At 39.3% G+C, this 24,249-nt stretch overlaps 1 long non-coding RNA gene and 1 pseudogene across 4 annotated transcripts in view; both read left to right on the top strand.

The window, feature by feature from the left end:
* Positions 1–24,249, top strand: part of LOC110741483 — a 143,465-nt gene that overhangs the window by 41,765 nt on the left and 77,451 nt on the right. Inside the window, exon 1 of one of the 3 annotated variants that reach the window (XR_002517727.2) lies at positions 10,641–12,281. The exons of 1 other annotated variant lie outside the window; for it this stretch is intronic. This is a non-coding gene — a long non-coding RNA (uncharacterized LOC110741483). Of the gene's footprint in view, positions 1–10,640; positions 12,282–24,249 lie in introns of those variants that run through there. One more of the 3 variants, XR_002517725.2, reaches the window with a different exon arrangement.
* Positions 5,910–7,063, top strand: LOC100998241 (annotated as a pseudogene). Its single transcript, XR_638806.3, has one exon. The product of XR_638806.3 is annotated as a 60S ribosomal protein L32 pseudogene (transcript).

The following is a 24,249-nucleotide window of genomic DNA, read 5'->3' as shown; positions in this document are numbered from 1 at the left end:
AGCAAAACAGCTTGGTACTGATACCAAAAAGACAGATGAATGGAACAGAATAGATAATCCAGAAGTGGTTCTATACCTATAGCCATCTGCTCTTTGACAAAGCCCACAAAAAATGGGAAAAGGACACCCTATTCAATAAATAGTGCTGGAATAACTAGCTAACCATATGCAGAAGAATGAAACTGGACCCCTACCTTTCATCATATACAAAAATTAACTCAACATGAATTCAAGATTTAAATTTACAACCTCAAACTATAAGAATCCTGGAAGAAAACCTAGGAAAAATAGTATTCTGGACATGAGCCTTGGCAAAGAATTTTTGGCTAAGTCCCCAAAAGCAGTTGCAACAAAACCAAAAACTGACAAGTGGGACCTAATTAGATTAAAAAGCTTCTGCTCATCAAAAGAAACTGTCAGTAGAGTAAACAGACAACCTACATAATAGGAGAAAATATCTGCAAACTATGAATCCAACAAAGGTTTAATATCCAGAACCTATGAGGAACTTAAATCAAGAAAAAACAAACAAACAAATAACCTCATTAAAAAATGGGCAAAGGACATGAACAGATACTTCTCAAAAGACGACATATAAGCGGCCAACAAATGTATGAAAAAATGTCCAACATCACTCATCATCAGAGCAATGCAAATCAGAACCACAGTAAGATACCATCTCACTCCAGTCAGAATGGCTATTATGAAAAGGTCAAAAAACAACAGATGCTGGTGAGGCTGTGGATAAAAGGAATGCTTATAAACTGTTGAGGGGAATGTGAATTGGTTCAGTCATTGTGGAAAGCAATTGAAGATTTCTCAAAGAACTTAGAACTACCATTTAACCTACCAATCCCATTATTGGGCATATACCCAAGGGAAAATAAATCATTCTACCAAAAAGACACATAGACTTGTATGTTCATAACAGCGTTATTCACAATAGCAGAGACATGGAATTAACCTGGGTACTTATCAACAGTAGATTGAATTTTTAAAATGTAGTACATATACACCACAGAATACTACACAGCCATAAGAAAGAATGAATTCATATTCTTTTCAGAATCGTGGATACAACTGGAGTCCGTAACCCTAAGTAAATTATTATAATATAGGAATGGAAAACCAAATACAGCTTGTTCTCACTTGGAAGGGGAAGCTAAACACTGAGTACACATTGATATAAATATGGTAACACTAGACACTGTGAACTACTAGAAGGGGCGGGAGGGGGGATGGGTTGAAAAACTACCTGTTAGGTAATATGCTCACTACCTGAGTGATGGAATCTCTATCCTAAACATCAGCATTACAGCGCATACCTGTGTAAAAAACTTGCAGGTATATCCCCTGCATACAAACTAAAAGTCAAAATTATTTTTTTTAAAAAGAAATTGTTGTCATTTCAGGAAGTGGTAGATAGTTTGGGTTTCTAGGCTGTTTCTGAATCATAGGGGAGTCCATGTGATTCTGTTTGACATAAGTATCCCTGCTCAAAACATTCTGGAAGGAATCAACTTCATACATGGAGACATCTGTCATCTCTCTGAGGTAGAGAAAGCCTTCCAGGATGTAAATGTTACTTGTATGTTCCATATTGTCTTTTATGTTATGTCAGGGTGGAAACAATGGAATAAAAAACTGGTTGAAGAAATCAGTGTGGCGGGGGGGACACAGGCAATGTCCTCCAGGCTTGCAGGAGGATAAGAGTAATAAAATTAGTTTACACTAGTGCTTTTAATGCATATTTGGAGGTGAAATGGTCAGAAATGAAGATGAATCTCTGTATTTCTTAACTCTTCACCTCTATAGCGATCACTACTCTCAGACAAAATTGACTGTGGACAAAAAGATGGTGGAAGTGAATGGTGGTTTTCCTCCCCTACATCCCTAACATCCTGAATCCCTTCCCTTAAGTCTGTGACCACTGGGATACTTGGTCCCACTAGGATAGCTTTTTTCCACTGTGATTCCTCATCTACATGTTCAGTGTTGTCAGAAGAATGATGTTCTTTTCCAGATATTTCATTTTTTATGAGAAGTTATAAAATTGGAATAAAAAGCAGAAACAAGGAAAGGGATCTCCTGAAGTATACATTTTATAAGAGCCAAGGAATTAGTACCTGGAAAAATAAACTGTAATATTTAAAATTAGTTTATATATGGAGATAATTATGTTTCTTGCTAACATGCTTATCACCCTACTGATTCTCAATTTGAAATAAGCATTATAACTTTTATATGTCTGAATATGAAATTTTACAACTTTGACAGAAGAGGCCAGAGAACTAGCTTGCTCTTTTCCCACCATGTAGGAATAAAACAAGAAATCAGCAGTCTGCAGTCAGTAGTTACTGGAACTCAAATATAATGATGCCTTGATCTTGGACTTCCCAGCCACCAGAACTATGAGAAATAAATATTCCTTGTTTAAGCCACCCACTTTATGGTAATTTGTTACATCAGCCTAAACTGATTAAGACAAAAATGCTAAGAAACAGAAGGACCACAAAGTAAAATTCTGTAACTCATTCTGGAGTTTTAGATCTACTACAAAGGTCTAGAATCCAGTAGGTCTTCATGGACTGAATATAGTACCAGCAAGGGGGATGTGGACATGAGCCAGATCCTAACACAAAGGATATTTGCCCTCAAACCTCCTTTATGGTTCCTTCCAGGAGTATGCAGCCCAGAATGAAGGTTTGATGGAGTGACTGGTGCCACAGGTATGAGCAATCGGCTCATAATTGGGGCAACAGTTTGGAATCAAAGAATCATGATTGTTCTTGTAAATTATACTTATGGACCGAAGAGGCACATTGGGCTCAGAACATAGCAATTTTTCTCCTAGGTCTGTCAGCCTGTATATCTTTTACAGGCCAGGTATGTCAAGAGTCTACATGTGAGAGAGGTCTTAAAATCCATACAATATACATTTTGTACACAATTTCAGAATTCATAACAGATTATACTCAAGATACTGCATTTTATCTAGTGTGTTTTTACATTATAATTTCACAGGGTAACAGCTTCTCATTTTCAATGCCAGGTTACTTTTATGTGATAGTCACATTTTGTACCAATCTGGTGTTCAGATTTTATATTGCTTGATATGATTTTTTTTTAAGTGCATAATCACTTTCTTAAAGTTTCTGTTTAAAAACTTACAGGAAGCATGACACAATATAAATTATATTAGAGATGGAATATTTAATATCCCCTAAAATACCAAATAACTTACCAGTATCCCAGTATTTAAATATACAGTTGATAACTCAAAGTAATTTATGACTGTTTCTTTGTAATCATTTTGATGTCACAGGTTGTTTAAGGCTTAATGATGATTAAGAACATTTAGTGAATTTATGCACACTTTAATGAATTGATTTAACATTTCAGCTGTTTATGTGCAAGGACCCATAAAATTATCAATTTAAATGACTTGAGAATTAAAATATAATAGTTTATTCTTGGAGCATTACTTTTTCTCTCTCCAGTTATTGATCAGGCTACCAAATGCTTTTTTTAAAAAATCTGTGTTTTAAATATTTTTATGTATTTACTTATTTTGAGATGGAATTTCACTCTTGTCGCCCAGACTGAAGTGCAATGGCATGGTCTTGGCTCACTGCAACCTGCGCCTCCCGGGTTCAAGTGATTCTCCTGTGTCAGCCTCCTGAGTAGCTGGGATTACAGGCACCCGCCACCACACCTGACTAATTATTGTATTTTCAGTAGAGATGGGGTTGCAACATGTTGGCCAGGCTGGTTTCAAACTCCTGACCTCAGGTGATCCACCTGCCTTGGCCTCCCAAAGTGCAGGGATTACAGGCATGAGCCACCATGCCGGCCTAAATATTTTTACATGAGATTGTGGATGATAATCTCATTTTGGGTAGATTTGTATTTTGGGTAGATTTGTATTATGGGTAAACTTTTATCAGTGATCCTGATTTTAAAAGAAGAAAATAATTTTTTTTTTCTGGTTATGATTAGCATTTTTCATTAATTACCAGCTTTAGTTAAGGTAGCTTCATTTAATTCATACATTTTATTTGTTAATGCATGGTGCAATTAAAACAATAGTTACAATGTCATGAAGGACCTGTGCCAAGAATCAGATGGCACCACATAGCCGTCATTACCTATGACAATGCTACTTTTAAATTCTCATTTTTTTAATGAGACTATTGAGGCTCTGAGATGTTAAGTAACTTTCCCAAGAATACACAGCTAGTCGATTCAGATTTATAAGGCCACAAAGCTTGAGTTCTCAGTTACTACTCTGCTCACTGGAACTTGTGGGAGCAAATTCTAATAAACTTACAGCTCTTCTTCCCCAAAAGATCTTAGCTCAGAGAGGAAGGAGACCTCTATACTGCAGAGCTAAGGTTTTAAGTAGGTCGTGCTTGATTTCCGGGGCATGTGACATGTGAATACAACTGGTTTTATGATGATAAAATCATCAGCACTTTCATGGAGCATCTTGTGTTTCTCAGGGCATGAGAACCAACCATCTGCAGCATAAGGTAAATTTTTAACTCATAAGTCAATGAGATTGTTATTGCTACAGATATCACCATATTATCTGGCAGGTAATTCTTATTGAAATATCATAAAGGGCAAGTATTGTGACAACTTTTCTCCATGATTAATAAAACAAACAGATAATTTTTACAATACTAATCCTTGCTGTGTTTCTTAATAAAATGTTCTTGATTACTTAAAGTCCTATTAAATTAAAAATCAGATTTTTGCAACATGTAGAAGCCTCTTTTAAAAGAAACTATAGTATTATTCTATATTGTATTTCTGTAGGTATAATATCACACCACCATAATCTGCATGGTCTAATAAAATAATAAATTGTTTCTCAATAAATAACTTTCCCACAATATAGAAACATTGGCAATGTTTTGTTTTTTTTTTTTTTTGTTTGTTTGTTTTGTTTTGAGATGGAGTCTCGCTCTGTCACCCAGGCTGGAGTGCAGTGGCGCGATCTCGGCTCACTGCAACCTCCATCTCCTGGGTTCAAGTGATTCTTTTGCCTCAGTCTCCTGATTAGCTGGGACTACAGGCGTGTGCCATTATGCCAGGCTAATTTTTTGTATTTTTAGTAGAGACGGGGTTTCACCTTGTTAGCCAGGATGATCTGGAACTCCTGACCTCATGATCTACCTGCCACAGCCTCCCAAAGTGCTGGGATTACAGGTGTGTGCCACCGCACACAGCCGGCAATGTTTTTTAACTTGTAGTTTAGTCTTCAGACCCTCTCAAATTACTTACTGAATTAAAGTATGCCTTTTATAAGAAACAACATTCCAGTAATATAAAAAAAATTCTGATCTCTTCTTTTACTTTCCATTTAACTTAAGGTACATTTTGGAGGGCATTCTTGTGCTTGCTTCATGGAACCTCACTTGCTTTTAGGTGAATTCAAAATTCTGATGTTAATCCCTTGTATTAGGGTTCTCTTGAGGAACATAAGTAATAGGATATATGTATATACGAAAGAGAATTTATTAAGGAGTATTGACTTACACGATCACAAGGTAAAATCCCATGATAGGCTGTCTGCAAGTTGAGGAGCAAGCAAGCCAGTGGTGGTTCAGTCTGAGTCCCCAAACCTCAAAAGTAGGGAAGCTGACAGTGCAGCGTTCAGTGTGTGACCAAAGGCTCGAGAGCCCCTGGAAAACCACTGGTGTAAGTCCAAGAGTCCAAAAGCTGAAGAACTTGGAGTCTGATGTTCGAGGGCAGGAAGCATTCAGCATGGGAGAAAGATGAAGGCTGCAAGACTCAGCAGTCCGCTCTTCCATCTTCTCCTGCCTCCTCGCTGGCAGCTGATTAGATGGTGCCCACCAGGTTGAGAGTGGGTCTGCCTCTCCCAGCCCACTGACTCAAATGTTAATTTCCTTTGGCAACACCCTCACAGACACACCCAGGAACAATACTTTGCATCCTTCAATCTAATCAAGTTGTCACTCAGTATTAACCATCTTCTTACTGAGCAGTTGACTCATAATAACATTGCCAGAGAACTCTGTTAACAGAAGCATTGTTTGTTGTCCTAAGTCTGTCATAATATGCTGTATAACCTTTCAAGAAACATTTAAAATGTCCTCTTTCAAGCAATGAAATGTGTATTCCTTGAATTGAAAGAACTTGAGCCTCCTTGATGTGTTGCCTGACACGGTGGGAAAGGTGAGCCCCTGAGTGGGGGACTCATCCCGGATCCCGTTCTCTCACAGGTTTGTGAAAGCGGAAGTCACTTTCCTTCTGACCTTGGCATGCATCCTGCTTCAAGAATGGAGCTGGAGGCATATCCATTCTGATTACAAAGAAAATTTAAGTCACTCTCCTACAGAATTTTAATTTCAATAATTGTTTTAGTAATTTGCAAGTATGTGGCATGTTTTGTCTTAACTAATAGAAAAAGTGTCCTTTTTCAAAAAGAGAAGTGTTAATGTAATAATAATAGTAATGACTTCACAGGGTGTGTGTGTTCCGTTCCAAGCACTTTAAACATATGAACAATTTAATCCTCTCTTCCTGGGCGCTGCCTATGGAGGTGGCAGCCATCTCCTCCTTGGCATCATGGCCGCCCTCGGACCCCTCGTGAAGGCCAAGATCGTCAAAAAAAGAACCAAGAGGTTCATCTGGCACCAGTCAGACCGATATGTCAAAATTAAGCATAACTGGTGGAAACCCAGAGGCACTGACAACAGGGTTCGTAGAAGATTCAAGGACCAGATCTTGATGCCCAACATTGGTTATGGGAGCAACCAAAAAAAAAAGCACATACTGCCCAGTGGCTTCCAGAAGTTCCTGGTCCACAACGTCAAGGAGCTGGAAGTGCTGCTGATGTGCAACAGATCTTACTGTGCCGAGATTGCTCACAATGTTTCCTCCAAGAACCGCAAAGCCATCGTGGAAAGAGCTGCCCAACTGGCCATCAGAGTTACCAACCCCAATGCCAGGCTGCGCAGTGAAGAAAATGAGTAGACAGCTCGTGTGCACGTTTTCTGTTTAAATAAATGTAAAAACTGCCAAAAAAAAAAAAGAAATTTAATCCTCACAGTAGCCCTTGGAGGATGATATCATCCTGATTTTGCAGATGAGACCACTGAGGCACAGAAAGGCCAAGCCTTATATGGCAGAGCTGGGATTTGAACCCAGGATGTCTGGCTCTTCATGCTGTTAGTTCACATTCTTAACTGTGGGCCAGATGTGTGTAATTGGCTATCAAACGTGGTTCTGATACAAAATTCTACATCTAAATTCCAGTGTCCATTTTACATTTCTGCTAACCTGACGGGGGGAAATCTTTTATTTTAATATGACCAGGGATCCACATTTTGAAAAATATCGCCAGTGCAGTCCTGACGGCCACTTCTTCATTCTTAAGCACCTGGGAGGAAACTGTTCAGAAGTGATTTGTTAACGAAATGGTAAAATCAGCTCTGCCCTTGCTGATGAGTCAAGAATAATTACCAACGACTGAGTCCAGCCTCATGACCACTTTCTTGAGTGACATTTAGTTTGCATCCTAATTTGAAGTTTACAATTCTGGCAAGATATTGGACAGCTGCATGGATAATTTTGTTCACAAATATAGATGCAAAGCTCTATTCTGCGTTAAAGCTATTTTAAAGAGCATACTTTAGGACTAGTGTTTATTTCCTTGTGTCTAAATTTCCTGTTTTGCATTTGCTTCAGCTAAGATTGTTTTGGGCCAAACTTATCTTCCTACACAGACCCTTGGTATCATGTAAATCAAAATAGTCATTAAAACACAGGCATATCTAATTATATGACTCTTATTATCGCTACATTGAAGTTTTTCTAACATTCTTAAATTTTGTCTACATAATGAATATGTTTTTAACAGGAAAAAAACTATATGTTTGATTGCCTGCTTATTTAAATAAAAAGAGAAAGAAGAGATAGAAGAATTATGTACTCTTTATTGGTTGCCAAACAATAAAAATACTTTTTTTGGGAAAAAAAAGTAAACCCCATTGTTTCTTTGAATGTGCTTGTTCTTTCAGCTCAGTCCTAAGAGTGGATGATTACTGAGCACAGGGCCCTGAGATGAACTGAGGGACTCGCATCTCATTCAAGCCTCACAAAGCAGTGGAAGTATTAACGTTTCCTTCATTTTATAAAGAGCACGCTGAGACTAAGAACGGTTGATTAGTTTGCCCAAGTTCTCAAGAGTAGTAAAATTTTAGCCATTAATTTAAAACAGACCATCTGGAGGTAGACTAGAGCTGAAAATGATCTCAATTAAAGGAAGGAATTCTGTCACTTTGTGGAGTTTTATGAAGAGATAAGATAGAAACCAGCTTACTGAGTATTAAACAAAAGGCTATTTCCCAAAAACATCCTTCCATGTTCATTCTTTAATCAGTAAAGTTTTACTACGGTTAAGGCAGAAAAAGGGTTAGACACAATTCCTTTCTTCAAGAAGCTTAGAGGTTAATAGGGACACTACAATATTCGTGACACAACTTAAAAGCTACATAAAAATGGTATAGAAAGGTAAAGATTTCTCTGTGGAAGAGGTATAAAAAAGAAAATATTTTCCTCATGGTAAGCTTGAAGGTTCTTCCTCCCTGAGAGGCTTAAAGAAGTCTTCATGATGGAGATCTAGAATCCATCTTTAGTTGGTTAGTGTGTGCACATGTGAGAGAGAAGGCCATGATAGGCCTGATCCAAGAATGAGTCTGGAAATGGGTGTACTTTTAAGAAAATGAATAAATAAATAAATGATCTTGTTTGCGTAGGAGCCTGGAAGAGACTAATGGAAGCTGTGAATAGAAAGACCCTTTGAAGCCAATTTGGAGATGGCCTTGAAAACGAGGAAAGTATAGAATTTTCTTAAAAAGAAAATAAGAAACCTTTAAAGGATTGTATCTGGGGAGAGGCAAGATAATAACAAAATCTTCGAGGAGGGAATAAGCCCTTACCTCACTGCTGTTCACCTTGTTTGAGGGCTTACCCTTCACAGCATGCGCCCCTGCTCCTGGACCTCCCCGTCGCCTAGGCGGAGTTCACTGTTAGCCCTTGTCAAGTGTGATCACCAGCTGGCTTGTCTATCTCTTCTTATCAGTGATTGGGCAGTCTTGATACTGAGCTTCCCAGCTGTGGACCCACAACTAAATTATTGTAAGACCCAAAGGTCTGAAATGCCCTTTAAGATGCTGCCCTTGAGAATAAAGGATGTTATATACCAGCAGAGGGTGTTAGGTTTATGCAAGAAGAAGATGGTGTGGTGGAAAAAATCTGAGAGTAAGAAAACTAAGAGAAGAGAAAATAATAAAAAAGAACAGTGATCATTTGTATTAAATAATGAGAGTGAAAATAGGGCTAACAGTATTTTACAGGTGCAGTGGGTCACAGGTTGTTGACATGTAACCAACAAGAATTGGACTACATGGCTGCAACCCTTTGTCTGCAAAAGCTCACATGTATTGGCTAGTAATGTTCAAGTAATTAACAGAGGACATTAATCAGTTAAATATCTATCTGCACATGTTTTCTCTAAAAAATTTCAGGTCTCTGCTGGGCATGGTGGCTCATACCTGTAATCCCAGCACTTTGGGAGGCTGAGGCGGGTGGATCATGAGGTCAGGAGATTGAGACCATCTTGGCTAACACGGTGAAACCTCGTCTCTACTAAAAATGCAAAAAAAATTAGCCGGGTGTGGTGGTGGGCGCCTGTAGTCCCAGCTACTCAGGAGACTGAGGCAGGAGAATGGCATGAACCCGGGAGGTGGAGCTTGCAGTGAGCCGAGATCGTGCCACTGCACTCCAGCCTGGGCGACAGAGTGAGACACTGTCTCAGGAAAAAAAAAAAAAAAAAAAAAAAAAATTCAGGTCTCTATTTTTTTCTGTCTAATACTTCTGGCTTCAAGGATAGAGTCAAGAGAACTGAGACCAGGAATTGCAACTATTGCAATCAGGCAAATCCCCACAATGTCCCAGGTCAGAGAGTCAAGAGAGAGACAGCTAAACAGTGGGACTATACCCACCTATGACATGACCTTTTAAAACATCTCTTTTTTTTGTGCTGCTTTAGATGGATAGAAGTGAACTTATGTCTATGCTTTGATTTTTGCAAAATTCTTAGGCTGTAAAAGATATAGTTGTTACTAGGAGACTAACTCTCATTTGCCTCAGTCCTAAATTCAGTGTGTTCAGTATAACATTGAGGAAATAAAAATCATAATAATGATTTCAGGAGTGACATATTAACTCCATATTTTTGAAAGAAAGTGTGGTCAGGCTCTGTGCTAAAAAGAAATTCTACCTACTGATGTTCCGAAAATGTGTCATGAGATGATCTGTTATACTGAAAACTAGATTTCTGTGAATGTGGAATGACTTTTGTGTCCTTTTCTTTCCATATTCAAATCTTATTTCACTTCTATGAGATTTCCCCTTATTTGTGGGTTTCTTTAATCATATGCATAATTTTTATGTTGACATCCAGTAAAGGTATATACGCTTTTGTTTCATTTTTAGCATGGACCTAAGAAGCTCTTCCATCATAATCTATGGCTTTCATTACTGATTCTGTTTATAGATAGGATACAAAGATAATATAAAAATCAAAAACAAGTTGTAAGCAAAAATTATTTTTAAAATTAGATTTTTCTCTTCAGCTTAAATATTTCAGCCTTCCAAAGGGTGAGGGAAGGGGGAAAGATGAAAGTGGCAGAATTAATGTAGAAATAAAGTGTTTGGAGCAGAGCTTGGGTTTTTTCCCCATAGAGTGAATACTAAATTTTATCAGTATAATGATCCACCACAGTTTAAAGAAGCAACACATTTTCCAATTACAATGATAACTTTTAACATATCTAACATTTTAACATATCTATATCTTCTAATACATTAGACCTGAAAAATTCTGTAGTGGTTGCCTGTCTCAGCATTTTGCAGGCATCATCCTTGCTGTACCAAAACAGAGTTCACAAATTTTGGAAAGATGTGTGAGTGGCTGTACCTCTTCTGGGGCGAGACCACTGACGGCAACAACTATACATGCAAGTAGTTGTTCTCTGATGAGCTGAAACAGTCACTCATACCACTTCCCATGCTCTGTGGTTCACATGAGGAGCACTGGTAGAGAAAGGCAGCTCTAGATCTTTGTAAGAAGGTAATAAGACACCAAACTGTGTTCTTCAATGGCAAGTGTTAATCTAATACATCTCTCCAAGGAAGGGCTGACAATGGGAGTTGAAAGCCACCAGATAGCAAGCACCCTGTGGCTCTCAAAATGAGTGGGAAGGTAGTTACACAAAGTTGGTGCCCCCCATACCTGTCTGGAGGCCTGGCTGAAGAGCCAATCCTAGTATGCCCCTCCTATCATCGTGGCCACTCTAGGAGCCAGCCCCAGCCACAGGTTCCCTGCTAGGCAAGAGTTGTCATACTTCTACAAACTTCGAGTAGACTTAAAGTTTTCCTTTTGTCATCTTCACCAGAGAAAGAAAAAGTTTACTTTTGGACAAGTTGCACTAAAGCACTTTAGATGTTCTCTTTTCTCTGGTGGAAGCCTGTGTCTTAGGAGACATGGGGAGCCTGCTGCTGGCTCACCTGTCACAGAACTGGATCGTGAAGCTTTCATCTGGTTTTTCCCAGGTGGGCATTTTAAACTTCTGCTTCAAAGTCTGTCTTTGTACTTTTAATAAATAAGACATTTGTACTGATGGAATCTGCAAGACAGGTTTGAAGGAAAAAATAAATGTCTCAAAGTGAAAGTCTGTTTCTTTCCATAAAGACGATATCATGAACAGTCATGTAGAAAACGTATTAAAAATAGCCTTTTTGAGTTGGGGATCTATTATGTTCAGTAGCTAAACTGTAACACAGAAGACCACATGGAGCACATACATGAAATATTGTTGAGGTGGCCATTTGGAGTCCTGGGTTCTAGTAAGGACTCCATTTCAATTGGCCGCATGATCCAAGGATGGGCACATCACTTCTCCAGGACTTACGGTCTTCGTTTCTAAAGTGAAGGCTGAATATTACAGGTGCCCTTAAAGCCGCAAAGCATCACACATTTCACACCTGTTTACCCTCTCTTTCTCTTAGATAACACTTTTTCTCTCTTTTTTCTTTCCTCAAAATGCCAGCGTCTCCTCTCCCCGTCTCAGTCTTAGCTTCCTACTTCACCAGAAAACTGAAGCAATCAAAAAAGAATGTCCATGAGCTTCCAACATCACGTTGGCTTGTGGCTGTGATCTGAATGTGTCTCCTCCACAATTCAGGTATTGAAACTTAATGGCCAGTGTGACAGTATTGAAAGATGGGCCTTTAAGGCCATGAGGGCTCCTCCCTCATCAAAGGGATAAAGGTCTTTATAAACGAGGCTTCACACAGCATCTGGCCCTCTCGCCATGCTACCTTCTGCCAGGTGAGAATGCAGTGAGAAGGACCTCACCAGATGCCAAATGCTGTCTCCTTGATCCTGAACTTGTCAGCCTCTAGAACTGTGAGAAAATACATTTCTTTTCTTTTCTTTTCTTTTTGAGACAGTTTCACTCTTGTTGCTCAGGCTGGAGGGCAATGGCACAATCTCGGCTCACTGTAACCTCCACCTCCCAGGTTCAAGGGATTCTCCTGCTTCAGCCTCCCAAGTAGCAGGGATTACAGGTGTGCGCCACCACACCTGGTTAATTTTGTATTTTTAGTAGAGATGGGGTTTCACCATGTTGGTTAGCCTGGTCTCGAACTCCTGACCTCATGTGATCCCCCTGCGTCGACCTCCCAAAGTGCTGGGATTACAGGCATGAGTCACTGCACCCAGCCAATTTCTTTTCTTTACACATTACTCGGTCTGTGGTATTCTGTTATAACAGCACAAATAGACTGAGACCAAAATTGATACCAGGAGAATGTTGCTACCACAAATACCCGAAAATGTAGAAGCAGCTTTGGAACTGAGTCATGGGTAGAGGCTGGAACCATTTTAAAGGGAATACTGAAAAAGCCTGTATGGCCAAACATGGCACATTAAGGGTGATTCTGGTGAGGGCTCAGAAGAAAAGGAGAGCTGTAGGGAAAGCCTGAACCTTCTTAGTTTATCTTAGACAAATTCTTATATTATCTCAGTGGTTGTGACCAGAATACTGGTAGGAATATGGACAGTGAGGGCCTTTATTAGGTATCTTAGAGAGAAATGAGAAACACCTCACTGGAAACTGGAAGAAAGGCCATCATTGTTACAAAGTAGCCAAGAATTTGACTGAACTATGTTCCTGCCTCAGTGTTTTGTGGGAGGCAGAACTGAAGAGTGATGAACTAAGATACTTGATGAAAGAAATCTCTAAGCAGCAAAGTGTTGAAGGAATTGCATGGCTTCTCTTAACTGCTCCTAGCAAAATGCAAAAAGAGAGAAATGACTTAAAGATGGAATTTATAATCAAAAGGGAAGCTATCACATGTAAAGAATGTAAAGATTTGAAAAATTCTCAGCCTGGCCATATAAATAATAAAAAAGCATGTTTAGTAAAGAAAACCAAGGTTGTGCCCAATTGACAGTCTAATAAGCAGATTAGTGTGAATAGCAGGAAGCCAGGAGCTATTTATCAAGATAATGGGAAAATGACCTCAAAGACATTTCAGAGATTTCGAGGCCACCACACTTTTCATAGGCAGAGTTCTAGGGCCTTGGGGGCAGAACAGGTTTGAGGGAGGGGCCCAGGATGCCCTTGGGAACTTGAGGCTTACCATCCAGGGTCACCTCAAATCTCTTTCCCTGCATTCTGGCACAGTGCTCCTTGGTTCCCCAGCTATGGCTCAAGTAGGCCCAGGTGTGGCTCAAGCCACTGCTTCAGAAGGTATAGGCCATAGCACTTGGCAGCATCCATGTAGTGCTAACTCTGTAAGTGCACAGAGTTCAGGAGCTTTGAAGGCCTGGCTTCCTCCCCTTGGTTTCAGAGAATGCCATAGAGTGTCTCTACCAGAGAAATGCACAGTGGAGCTGTGTGAGTGAGGCCACCTCAGAGAGTACTCACTAAAACAAAGTCTACTGGAACCATAGGGCAGGGCCACACTGGAGACCTCCACATTTTAGAGTCACCAGCATGCAATGCCAGCGTAAAAGAGCTGCAGGCAGAGACTCCAACCCATGAGGGCTGTGGTGTGGGCTATGCCCAGCAAAACTATGGGGTTGTGGCCTTTGGAGCCTTGGGGATCCAACCCCTGCCCCAGTCTGCCTTGAAGGTAAAACATGGAGTCAAATAAAATTATTCTCAAGCCTTAAGACCTAATGTTGCTTGCCCTTTTGGGTTTTGGAATCACTCAGAACTTGTTACCCCTTTCTTTTTGCCAATTTCTTCTGCCTTTCAGTATGGGAATGTCTATCTTACACTTGTACCACCATTGTGTTTTGGAAGCAAATAACTTATTTGACTTTGCCGCCTCATTGCTGGAGGGAAATTTGCCTCAGGATGAATTGTTCCTTGAGTCTCACTCATACCTGATTTACGTAAACCTCTGGACTTTAGACTTTTGAGTTGTTGTTGGAATGAATGAAAACTTTTGGGGCTATTGGTATGGAATTAATAATGTATTTTGCACATGAGAAGGACATGAATTTTGAGTGGCCAGAGAAGAATGCTACGGTTTGAATGTATTTCTGCCAAAATTAATATGTTGAAACGTAATGAAGAATGTGATCATGTTGAGAGGTGAGGCCTTTAAGAGAAATTAGGCCATGAGAACTCCTCCTCCATGGATAGGATTAAGGACTGCCTTAGTCCATTTTATGCTGTTACACAGAATACCACAGACTGGGTAATTTATAATAAATAGAAATTTATTGGCTCACTATTGTGGAGCTGGAAAGTCCAAGATCAAGGGGCTGACTCCTGGCTAGAACCTTCATGTGTGTTTTTTCATGGTGAAGGGCATACAAAAAAGGGTGAGAGAGAAAAAAGCAGGCCAAACTGGTCCTTTTGGAAGGAGCTCACTCCTACAAGAGCAACATTAATCCATTTATGAAGGCAGAGCCCTCATGGTGCAATCACCTCTTAACATTCCCACCTCTTAATACTATCGTAATAGCAATTAAGTTTCTAACACATGCTTTTTGGGAGGACACATTCGAACTGCAGCAAGACCCTTAAAAAACAGGCTTAAATGCAATATTTGGCTCTCTTGCCCTTCTGCCTTCTGTCATGTGCACAGGCAGCAAGAAGGGCCTCACCAGACATCAAATTCTGGCATCTTGATTTCAGGCTTCACAGTTTTTATACCTGTGAAAAAATTAATTACCCAATCTGTGGTCATCTGTCATAGCACAAAATGAACAAAGACACTTACCCATCAGTACCTACACCCAGAGGCTGCCTCCTCACCTTTTAACTTAGACTAACTACCCTTTCTCATATACAAAGCTCATACTTCACCTATTCAAAAATAGAAGTCACAAGATTAGCTCACCTCTGGCCTTTGGATTTTTCTCTGATAATCATGCAAAGCTGAGTTGCTCATCCCATGACTGTTAGGTAAAGACAAAAAAACTTTATTTCTTTCATCTCCCTTTCTACCCATTCCCCTTTCACCCTCACCCCTGGTATCTTTGATGTTCCCTGAACTGGCCAGGCACTCTCCAGCCTTAGTCCTTTTAATGGTTCTGTCCACCTGAAACGTCCAACTGAAATGTTCTTTCCACAAATATCTACGGTATTTTTACGTACATGTACATAGTGAATGACTATCATAATCAAGCTAATTAACATATCCATCACCTCATGTATTTACCTTCCTTTTTTATTGTATGAGAACTCTTAATATCTATTCTCTTAGCAGATTCCAAGTATACAATACAGTATTATTAACAAGAGTCACCATGCTGTACATCAGATCTCCAGAACTTATTTATCTTGCATAACTGAAATTGGACTCTTTAATCAATATCTCCCAACATCCCCTACCCCCAACCCCTGGCAAACATTATTCTACTCTCTGCTACCTGGATATTTTGTCTCTCTGTGTACATTTTAGATTGCACAAAATAATTTGCTGTTATAATGAGTGGTATTGCATTGGATCCACAAATCAAGTTAGGAAGACATCTTGACAACATTGAGTCTCTCTATCCATGTACGTGGAATAGCTCTCTATTTTTTTAGTTCTTTGATTTCTTTCATCAGCTTTATAACTTTCCTCATATAGATCTTATACAAATTTAGTAGATGTATATCTACGTTTTTAATTTCTAGGGGTGCTAATGTAAATGATATTCTGTTTTTAAATTTAAATTCCACTTGTTTATTGCTGGTGTATAAGAAAGTGATTGCTTTTTGGATATTAGCTGTGCTTTTATTTTTATTTCCCTCATTTTGCTTGTTTTGAATTTATTTTGTTCTTCTTTGTTATTTCTTAATTAAGAACTTATTGACTTGAGGACACAAACGATCCTGAAGAGCCAAAACAATATTTAGCAAAAAAAACGAAGCTGGAGGCATTATACTCCCTGATTTCAAAACATATTATAAAGTCATATTAATCAAAACCACATAGGTACTGGCATAAAAACAGACACATTGACCAATGGAACAGGATAGAAAGTCCAGAAATAAACCTAGCCATTTGATTTTTGACAAAGGTTCCTAGAACACACAGTGGGGAAAGCACAGCCTTCTCAATAAATGCTTTGGGAAAAACTGAGTATCCACATGTAGAAGAATGAAATGAGATCCTTGTCTCATACCATATACAAAAATTAACTCTAAATTGATGAAAGACTTAAATATAAGACTTGAAACTGTAAAACTATTACATGAAAACAGAGAAAATGCTCCAAGAGACTGGTTTGATCAGCAGTTTTTTGGATATAACCCTGAAAGCATAAGGAACAAAAGCAAAAATACACAAATGGGATGACATCAAGATTAACTATCTTCATTGTATTATTTGATGAATAGAAGTCATTAATTTATAGAAGTTCAATTTAATAAACTTTAAAAATATTTGGTGTCTTTTTGGTCCTGTTTAAGAAATCTTTGCCTATCTCAAGGTCATGGAAGATATTTTGTACTGTTTTGTTATAGAATTTGCATTGTTTTTACTGTCTAAGCTTCCACATTGTGGCCTATGATCCATCCTGAATACATGTTGCTAAAAATTAAACTTCGACTTAGCTTAATATAAATGATATTTATATTTGCGTATTACATATGAGAATTATTTTACTATAATAACTATAATTAAGGCAGAATAGATCGTTTAAATACATATTCATGAAGATGCCACTTCCATTCAACAGGCAAAGGATAATCTTTTCAATAAAATTTACTAGATCAGTTAGATATCTGTAGGTGTGGTGGTTAATTTTATGTTTAAACTTGGCTGGGCCACAGTGCCCAGATACTTGGTCAAACATTATTCTGAATGTTTCTGTCAAGATTTTTTCATCTAGATAAGAATAATATATAAGTCAGTGGACTTAGGGTAATGCACATTACCCTCCGTAGTATGGATGGGCCTTCTCCAGTCAGTTAAAAGACTTAATACAGCAAAGACTGGCCAGGCACGGTGGCTCATGCCTGTAATCCCAGCACTTTGGGAGGCTGAGGCGGGCGGGTCATGAGGTCAGGAGATCGAGACCATCCTGGCTATGGTGAAATCCCGTCTCTACTAAAAATACAATAAATTAGCCGGGCGTGGTGGCAGGCGCCTGTAGTCCCAGCTACTGCTGAGGCAGGAGAATGGCGTGAACCCGGGAGGCGGAGCCGAGCGAAACTCTGTCTCAAAATAAAAACCATATCAGTATGTCTATTCAGACAAATGTTTTATATATATATATACACACACACATATATATACATATATATATATATATATATATATATATATATTTTTTTTTTTTTTCAGAATCTTACTCTGTCACCCAGGCTGGAGTGCAGTAGCGTGATCTTGGCTCACTGCAACCTCCATCTCCTGGGTTCAAGCGATTCTCCTGCCTCAGCCTCCCAAGTGACTGGGATTACAGGTGCCCATCACCATGCCCAGCTTACATATATATATATGTGTGTGTGTGTGTGTGTGTGTGTGTGTGTGTGTGTATGCATTTCTGGTAGAGACAGGGTTTCACCATGTTGGCCAGGCTGGTCTTGAACTCTTAACCTCAGGTGATCTGCCTGCCTTGGCCTCCCAAAGTGCTGGCATAAGCCACTGAGCCTGGCCAGAAAAATGTTATTTATATTCTAATGGTACCAACTTCAATACCCTTTATCACTCTGAACCACAGTTTTTTAATTTAATAAGGAAAATTTGGGTAGAAAAATATATTAAAATATATATTAATCTGTCAAATACTACACAAAGACAAGTCCTTAAATGGGTTAGGCAATATGCTGAAGTTGAACACCAGTAAAACGTTGAGTAACCCCTCCATAGAATTCCCATAGAAATCTCTTCCTGACCATAAAGCTAAGATCATTGCCCTCCCTCACTACCAGAGGGATGTGATTTTAGCATTTGTATCCAATTTGCGGGTAGCCTAAGCCATCAGTGAGATATTTGGCATTCTGTATCTAAGCATGTTCCCTCACCACCACATTTCTTCATTTCTCTTGGTTCTATTCTATCTGTAGAAAACACTGAAAAGTGACAAGATGTGATGTTGAAAATCTATTTCAAAATCATACACTCATTGCTCACTAAATATTAGCTCTTCAATCCCCTGGAGGTACCTGGGATCAGTCTCTCCCACCTCTCTGTAGAGAAGAGGGAGGGGTACGCTGACTGTTGGGCAGTTGTATGTTCTCTTGGTTTTCAAAAATGTCTACTAATTAAATGCCACTGGGCGTGTGCTCCTACTTCCTGGGGGGGATGAGACACAGTGTGACACAAAAGACAAAATGTCCTTTCTGTATGTTATTATGTCATTTTGTTCATATTCTGTGGCCCTACACATTTGTAATGTCACCTTTACCTTTCATTACGTTCATACATGCACACTATTCAGTTTCTGAGACCTCTCATTTCATTGTTGATTTGTCGATTTCTGAACAAACAGCACTGTTTTAATTATTTTAACTTCAGACTTTTTCAGTAGGAAAAGTCATATTTGATTTTTATCTTGCTTGAAAATGCTTCTTATTCATATTCTCGTCAGGATGAAATTCCCCTCATCCTGATATTCAGTAACCTCATTCATTCCATCCATTCCACCTGACTTTCTCCCCATCTACTAGCTCCTGCTGTATTCATTTCTCATCTTATCAAGCTTAGGAAGAATATGGTCCATTATTTACCATTTCCTCTCTTCTATCATTAGTTTAAACTGTGTTTCTCCAAGTATGGTCCATGAACTATTGCCTCTGAATTACCAGGGGTACTTGCTAAAATGCATATTCCTAGGCTCCATTCAATCTGGAATGAATGGAGCTTGAAATCTGCAAATTTAATATGCACTTCTGAAGTACATCATCGTTTGATAGCTGCTTCCCTAGCCTCTCTGCCCATTGCATGGCGTCACTCTCAAGAACTCTGACTCAGGATGAACCTGCCTCTCTGCCTTCTTATGGCCCTTAACTAACTGGGGCGAGTGGTGTGACTGAATGAGCATTCACCACAATCCACTTCAACAGGCTTCAAACACCACCGACAATCCTGATACAGAAGTCAGCATCTGCCACACATTCTTGCTATCAGCAGTGACCCAAGTGTTCAGTCCCAGCCAGTACCTCATTTCACTTATATTGAGTTTCCTTTAATGGGCCACTGTTGCTCTTTTCTCCCAACACTTGTGAATCTGGGACACCCTAGTTTATCAAACATTTTCTAAGTGGCACTGAAGCTCAAAGAGAAATGGTCTGGATGCCACTTCCCTTCTGCGCAAATGGCTTTTTTGTATCTCTATAAATCTGCAAATGAAAAATAGATGCGTCTAGAAGTAGGAACAACCTCACTTATCAGACCATTGATAAGACAAACATACTTAGTTACAGTCATCCCCTGAACCATGGGTTGGGCACTTGCCTTATACCTGTTATCATGAGAGGGACTGTCCAAGTGGTTCATGCGAGAGAAAAAGAGAGTTTTCCCAATGTAAATGAACTTAACATATAAGGATTTAATACTTCTAGTAATTTCAAAATGATTTTTAAAATTAAACTTCTTCCTTGCTTCTTAAATTTCCCTGTACCTCACACTGTAAATGAGTGCACAAGAAAGATTAAAAAAAAAAGATGACACTAAAATTTTAGCTGTTATTTGGGAATGATGAAAATAGGAGTGATTTTTAAATTTTTATTTTTACAAAGTAACATTTATTAATTTTGTAAGTAGAAGGAAGAAAGATAATACTTATTCATTTAACAAATATGCTCCAACTTGAAAATGCTTTGATGACAAGGGGTGAGGTCAGCAGTCTGCTGTGTCAGTAAGGTACAGAGGAGTGCTTTAGCCTTGGGTCCTGCACACACTTACAACAGCAGAACAATCTGGTGCTTTGGGAAGAGGTGTCCACAGGGGCTAAGGCACAAAATAAGAGGGCTGCATAGGGACTGTGTGAAGTAATAAATTCCTGAAGGCCTGCTTATTCTATGTATTTAAAATTTAAAATTACCCTTTCAAGCATGGAAAAGACAATTTAGGATCTTTATAACCAAAGAGGATAAGAATGATCTCTTCTCCTTAATGGAACCCCAGAGACTAGAATTTAACTATTTCCTGGCTCCATTCCACTTCTATCACCCCAATTTGAGTCTAGAACTCAAAGGGCAATTCATCCTAGATTCTATATACATGTACAAATCATCACATCTGTTTTATCTAGAAGTATAACGATAACTTAGTGTTGCAAGAAAAGCCCTATGTCTATTCAGAAAATGTTATTTATATTCTAATGGTACCAACCCTTCCCTTGACTCAGCTCTGTAACCATTCTGGTAAATAGGAGGGATTAGGGTTGAAGATGGACAATCACTAAAAACTTGAAAAAAAAAAAGTCACTTAATCGCTTAAAGCACTTCAATGACTTCCCATTGCATTCAGAATAAAATCCAAGTTACTTATCCTGACCTATGAAGCCCTGGACCCTTCCATTCCTCTGCCTTTCCCAGTTTATTTTATGCCAGTCTCTGTGCCACCCTCATGGATATGAATAGTCTTCTTTGGTCTGAAGTTTATTCTTGGTTGCTTTATATACTACTATAATAATAATAATAAATTTGTCCCCTTTGAATTTCAAATAACGTAAAAGAAGTTGTGGCTGGATGTTATCATAAGTACAACCTTTCTGTTTGGGAAGTACGGAATACTTCTCAACCATAAAAAAGAATGAAATTATATTTTTTGCAGCAATATGGATGGAACTGGAGGCCATTATTTTAAGTGATATAACTCAGAAACAGAAATTCAAAGACTGCATGTTCTCACATATAAGTGGGAGATAAATAATATGCACACACGGACATAAAAAGTAGAATAGACATTGACTATTCCACATTGACTAGGTCCAGAATAGACTCACTGGAGACTTTGGAGACTCCAGTAGACACTGGAAGGGTGAGAGGGAAGTGAGGGAAGAGAAATTACCTGAAGGGTACACAGTACACTATTTGAGTGATGGGTACACTAAAAGCCAGGCTTCACCAGCACACAATATATCCATGTAGCAAAACTGCACTGGTATCCCCTAAATCTATTTTTAAAAGTGATTAGAATCCATATGTTCTCCCCAACCAACATTTGCCAGAACAGTGGTCCCCGTGTGCCTGCAGGGACTTGACCAACTATTAGGGCAAAGGCCTGCTACTTATCTACTTCCATGGTCAAGAAAACTACAACAGCTTTGGTGACCAAGAATGTGGAATCCTTTGAGGAACCTTTGCTAGGGTCCGACCTGCAGACCCTGACCCAGCGATGGATGAAGGAAGTACACTGACACACAGATATTCCGCTTTGCCAGTCCAGCTGAGTGAGCCACTTACAGACTCCCTGGAGAGTGCTATAAACAGTTGCAACTGCCGCCTCGATCAGTCAGTGAGACTTGCATTTATTTGGTAAAGATTAATTGACAAAGGTCATAGGAAAACACTATTAGAGGGTAATTGACATTGTGGACTTCCTGAGTAGAAAGCAATTAAGCACCCAGGGTACATCAAAGGTTAGTCTTAGGGAAACAAGTTAATTATATAAACTACTCTACATTATTTTGTATTTGTGCCTTAAGCTCTCTAGCTCCTACAAAGAGACTCTGGCTGCCTTCAGCCAGACAATCTGAAGCTATGCAAACTCTCAGGCTTTCCAAGAAGAGTTTGTGGCTATTACTATAACTATCATTAATATTTTTCCAACCAGCCTGATTGAACCCCCACAAACCTCAACTTCAGCAGAGAGCTGGAAGCAGGGTAAGGAACTGCAGTTGCCGTTGCAATTCATTGAGAATAAAGAGAAACTAAAGGGACTTCAAATTCATTTGAATAACCTTAGTCTCTTTGTGTTCTAGAATATTCTTAAAATACTTTCAAGATAAATCATGATATGACTCACAGAGGGAAAAGATCTGTCATTTTGGAGACCTTAAAATACTTGATTTTTAAAAACGTGTGCATTTTACTCACCCTTGTGATATAAAGCGCTAAGATTTCTCAAGGGTTGTGTAAAAATGTGCATTTTACGCAGAAAAGCCTGCAAGCACAGAGATGTCACTTCAGACATTCAGTTTCTAGTTGTTATCTTACCGTCAATCCTTTCAGCTTGGTCATCTCTATATCCCCACACACCAGCTCACTAAAGTAAGATATTTGCTGTGTTTTATGGACAATATAGAACAATAGCAGACATCACTTTCTACAACTCATGTGTTTCTGAAGTGATATGTACTCTTTGTAAGACTCAGAAATCATCCCTCTCTGCTTACCTAATCAAAAAGTAAAAACTGAAACATTTCTGGTATAATGCTGCTTTTCACCATTTTAAATGTGACTAGAAAAGGTTTGCATGCACCTTACTGTAGAAGTAAATGTAGACCACCCACATGAGAACTGGTTTGATTAATTCAAAGTTTGGGAGTGGGAAAACTTTAGAGTGAGCAAAAAACGGGAGGGAATGGGTGGGGAAGGTTTCAAATATGCTCTGATTGGAGGTAGTTGGCAAGGGGAAGTTGGAAGTGGGTTAACTAGAAGCAGAGTATCTTATGTGGTTGGTGTGGGGAACATATTTTGCTTTATTTGGTTGGTTCTAAGTTGGAAACAAGGCAAAATAGGGAAGCTAACAGTCATTAATGATATCCTGACCGTTTGGGACCAATCACTGCCAATGATGTGGTATAGCCTCCTGGACTGGTGGCTTCAGAGATTGTGAATCAGAATTCTATTGTCATATGTTCTGACCACTATTCATTTGAAGATTTATCCTCTCAGTCCCCTATTATGGTCATTCTCTTAATTATGAGAGATTGACCAATTCAGGGGCAGCTGGAAACCCAGATCTTCACCACTGTGATGTTGTTAAGTGGTCTCCATTGTAAACTATATTATGAGGCCTTCTTGACTTTTTGTTGTCCTATCAGTACTGAGAGGTGAGACTAGCAGGACTTCCTGGGTCAAGTGGGGACTTGGGGAACTTTCCTGTCCTACAAGAGGATTGTAAAACACACCAATCGGGAACTTTCCAGTCTTACAAGAGGATGGTACAAAGTACCAATCAGCACTCTGTAAAATGCACCAATCAGCAGGATTCTAAAAGTAGCCAACTGCAGTGAGGTTTGAAAACATGGCATTCTGATAGGACAGGAATGGAATATGGGCGGGGCCAATAAGGGAATAAAAGCTGGCCACCCCCCCCCCCCCCAGCCACCAGCGGGCAATCCGTTCCACCTTCCGGCTGTGGCAGGGTTGCTCTTTTGCTCTTCACAATAAACCTTGCTGCTGTTCACTCTTTGCGTCTGTGCCATCTTTAAGAGCTGTAACACTCACAGCAAAGGTCTGTGGCTTCATTCTTGAAGTCAGGCAGACCATGAACCCACCACTAGGGACGAATTTCAGACACAGTACAACAGTGATCTCCTGTGAGAACAGCTGCAAAGTAGAATGTAAGACTTTTTCAGGATGTGATGGACCTGCATCATGGCAGGTATAACCAAAGTGTTGCACGTTCTGTAGTTCCATGTGCAGGGTGGAATGGTGCCCCGTGGCTTTTTCTCCTCTGTTACTTGGCGAGTGGGAGGGAGTCACAGTGTTACAGGATTCCTTCAGTGCCGCTTCATCAGCTGGA

Source organism: Papio anubis, chromosome 13, assembly GCF_008728515.1.
Source record: "Papio anubis isolate 15944 chromosome 13, Panubis1.0, whole genome shotgun sequence".
Taxonomy (NCBI): Eukaryota; Metazoa; Chordata; class Mammalia; order Primates; family Cercopithecidae; genus Papio; species Papio anubis.
This window is presented reverse-complemented; position numbering and strand designations above follow the sequence as displayed.